Source organism: Schistocerca americana, chromosome 9, assembly GCF_021461395.2.
Source record: "Schistocerca americana isolate TAMUIC-IGC-003095 chromosome 9, iqSchAmer2.1, whole genome shotgun sequence".
Taxonomy (NCBI): domain Eukaryota; kingdom Metazoa; phylum Arthropoda; class Insecta; order Orthoptera; family Acrididae; genus Schistocerca; species Schistocerca americana.
The window spans coordinates 3,666,094-3,670,424 of record NC_060127.1 but is presented as its reverse complement, the minus strand read 5'-3'; positions in this window follow the sequence as shown (position 1 = coordinate 3,670,424).

The window sequence follows — 4,331 nt, the reverse complement described above, 5'->3', positions numbered from 1 at the left end:
GGATGGCTTGGAGCAAGTCATTGTCTTTGATGTACCTCATTAAGTTTGAGGTCAGAATATATTCTAAGATTGTACGACAAATGAATGTGAAAGATTTATTTATTATCTTTTTTGCATATAGTCACCAACTGGTGACTTTTGCAAACGTCATAGTATTTTTATACAATTTTTGTAGAAACAGTAGGAATTTGTAATTCACATGTCAAGAAGCCACTTACGGGTGATGCACTTGGCAATATATGGTACAGTACTTCATAATGCAACATACAGTTGTCACATAGTATAGGTATTTGAGTTTACAGCATGTTGTTACAAAAATAATATATATTACGATCACCTCAGAATAGTACATCATACAGATAGAAGAATTAGGCCTACATTTAAGAATAGCTATATTTTAGTATCAGTATTCATTCAGTGAGTATAAACATTTGAGAGTTAAGAATGATTTTAATTTCCTTTTGAATACTTTACCTCTGTGGCATCTTATAGCACTTGGCAGTTTGTTAAACCATATCTGGCCATTAATCCAAGGATTATGATCTGTTGTCTTTAGTTTAGTTCTGTTTCTGAAGAAGCAATCTTTTTGTCTTGTGTTATGGGTATGCACATCAGAGCACTTAGTTTCATTATTTTTATGGTCCACAAAGAATGTTATTAATTTGTGCAGATACAAGGAATATACTGTTAGATATTTTTATTGTACAAAGGTTTCCCTTCATGAATCTCTGTATCCTGTCCTGATTGCTCTTTTCTGCAGTGTTAGGATGCTGTTCATGTGTCTATCAGCAGCACATCCCCGTACCTCTATTCCATAATTAATATATGCAAATATTGTTCCATAATAAGTAGTTTGTAATATTTGTTCAGAGACTAATTTTGATAGTTTGCTAATTAAGTACAGTGAACTGCTGATTTTATTGCATACAAAATTGATATGATATTTTGACTAAAGTTCAGTCTTGATCACACCATTTATGTTTTAATGATATAGAGTTGACTGCATAGCAGCAAGGAGAGCTCTGCCTACCATCCTAAGGGAGCCATGGGTCTGATGATGGTTTTGTAAAAAGAACCGAAACCAGTTACCTATATCATTAAAACATAAATGGTGTGATCAAGACTGAACTTTAGTCAAAATATAATAATTAATTGATCACTGTTTTCCAAAAATGTTTACCAAAATTGTATAAAATTGATATGGTCTACCCATCTAAGATTTTCGTCTAGGTATATCCCCAAAAATTTACATTTGTCAGTGTATACTTTTCTGATGCCACTTATATTATCAATACAGGTTTGGTATGAATTACCAAGTTTAAATGGTAATAGCTGGGATTTGCTAATATTGACTTTTAGACCTTGATCAAGGAAGTAAGTAGTTATTTGACTTAAGCCATCAGTTGCAGCCAATGTCAAGTCATTAGTTTGTTTGCAAAAGAACAAAAGTGAGGTATCATTTGCATAACTTACTAATTGAGAGTAGAGATGTGCCTCTAAATCATTAATGTAGACCAGAAAAAGGAAAGGGCCCAATACGGAGCCCTGAGGTACACCTTGTTTTATTGTTTCATAACTGGATTGGAAATATTTGATCTGATCATTAATTTCATAACTTAGCTTTGTACACTGCTTACAACTGGTTAGATAAGTGATCAGTAGTTGTAAGGATGTGCCATTTATATTGTAAGTTTCCAGTTTGCTTAGTAGTAGCTCATGGTTCACTGAGTCAAATGCTTTAGTAAGGCCTAGAAATATCCCTGCTGTCTGCATTCCCTCATCCAGGGCACCATACACCTTGTGGAGAAATTCGGTAATTGCCATAATGGTGCTGTAATGCTTTCTGAAGCTATGCTGTGTTTCTACTAGTAAATTATTCTTTGTGAAATAATCCATAAGTCGTGTCAACAGAACAACTTCAAATGTTTTACTGAAAATTGGTATTAGTGATATGAGCCTGAAGCTTGATAGCTCTTCTTTCAATCCTTTTTTATGCACGGTTTAACTGTACTTTTCTTCAATGTATTTGGAAATGTGTGCTCCCTGATACTACTGTTGATCATACGGGTAATAATTCCAACTATTTCATTATTGCATTTTTTAATTATAATACTACTCAGTCCATCCCAGCCAGATGAAGTCTTATTCTTTAAGTTATTTATTATTTTTCCTATTTCTTCCACACTCACTTCCTTAAATTCAAAAGCAGTGTCCAGCCTAGGATAACGCTTTATCATCCGAGTCGGACCTGTGTTATTATCTGGATTCTCAGCTGAAGATATAAAATATTCATTAAATGTATTGCAGATTTTATCTGGGTAATTAATAAGGTTTCCTTCATGTTGGGTTCTGTCACTTTGAGCATCTAACTTAGGGGTGGCTTTGCAATATCTATTTATTATATTCCATGAAGTCTTCTCTATATTTGTTGACTGAGCTATTTCCTTATCTAGGATCTGTTTTGTTAAATTTGAGAGCTGTTCCTGAAATTGTTTTTTAGATTGCTTGTACTTATCTTTAAATATTTGCAATTTAGTTGACTTATGTAGCAAACTTAGATCCTCGATATTTTGCCCAAGTTTAATCAGGTAAGCTGGAAGAGTCAGTCTGGTGTTTTTTACATTTTGGTTGTGAGTTACTACTTTCTTAATTTCTCTTACTGGGCAGCAAAAATTAAGATATTGTAAAATAATATCATAAAATTTGGCCCATTTGTAATCGGACCCTGTTTGCTGAAGAACTAGTTGCCATTCCTCAGATGCTAGTTTACTTTTAAAAGCATTAATGTTTTTCTCTTTAAGCATTCTTTTATGTTCTACGACCTGAATCCTTTCTTGGATGCTTGTGTGTTCATAGTCTACAAATTGACATTTGTGGTCTGAGTAGTGGAAGTCCACATTCCAGTATCTAATACTATCTTTTACCTCTTTACTTAGTATTATGTAGTCTATTATCCTAGAAGGACAGTGAGTAACTCTTGTATCTGAATTTACTGCATTCATAAGATTATAGGAGTTAAGGGTATCTATTAGCCTACTGTTATGGTTATTGCAAGATGTTGCCTCTATATTCAAGTCACCAAGTATTGTTACCTCATTTGGGTCACAGTGTGCCACTATTCTACTAAAATACCTTACCTCTGATTTTGGTGGACGATAAATCCCAATAATTTTCTGTTTCACCATGCCCTTACCGCAACCTTTGATATGGAGTTCAGCGCCTGTCACTTCAGTCAAGCCTTCATTATTATACAGATCTAGATGGTTTAATTTATTTACTTTGAGCTGCTCTCTAACAAATATTGCTCCACCTCCACCTTTATGATGCTGTCTACAGTAGCTATTTCCTAGGAAATAGCCATCTAGTTTAAAGTAAATAATTTCCTCTGATTTCAGTCCATGCTTGGTTAACATAACTACATGAGGTGAATGATCATGTACAAAAATCTGCAAAACATTGAGCTTATTTTTAAGATATTGTATAGTTAAGTGCATGAGCCTTAATGGTACTTTTAGTTTGTCACTTTGAATTTCCTCCTGTTTTGGATTGTTTATATTGGGCCAAATCTGGTTGGAGTTGTCCCTTTCCACTAGTTTCCCTGCGTGTAGGGATTTAGGGCGATAGCCCGTCTGTTTTCACAGCTGTTTTCACGAATTATTACGTCAACAGCTTTGTTTATGTCTGATGCAAGTCTCTTTTTACCAGATAGATATAAATGTTGACTATGCATTGTAAAACTAGTGTTTTCGTAGCTGTTGCCGTCAAGAAGTCTTTAAGTTTTTAAACTTGGAGCAGAAATGTAATTTTTGATTTGTTCATCGAATTTCACTATTTATACAAGACCAGTCCACCAGATCAAATTTCAGAGGTAAATACACTACTATCACATTTGTAATCGATAGCAACTGCAAGTAACAATCAGATTTCTTATAAATGCACTGGCCTCATTGCAGTAAACATTGTTTGATCCTGCTAGGAGAACAACACAGTCACTTTTAGTGGAACTGGCACATTATTTTTGTATATAGCTGGTTACATTTCCGAATTTCACTCCAGGCTTAACAACAGCTGACACACTCACGTTCTCCTTAGCAGAGCTTGATACCAAGTTTGAAACATTGTGTGCATGGCTGTCTCCAAATATTTTTAATTTGAATTCATGATGTATTTGTTTTTGCATGGTTGAAGAATTGTTCTTTGGAGATTTCTTATTTGTTTTTGTGATTTTTAACACTGCAGAGCTGTCTTCAACATTGTCAGACACAAGCTTTTTTTTGTTCGGGTTTTGAATATTTATGGAACGTTGGTGCTCGTCTGCTATTCTTACACTA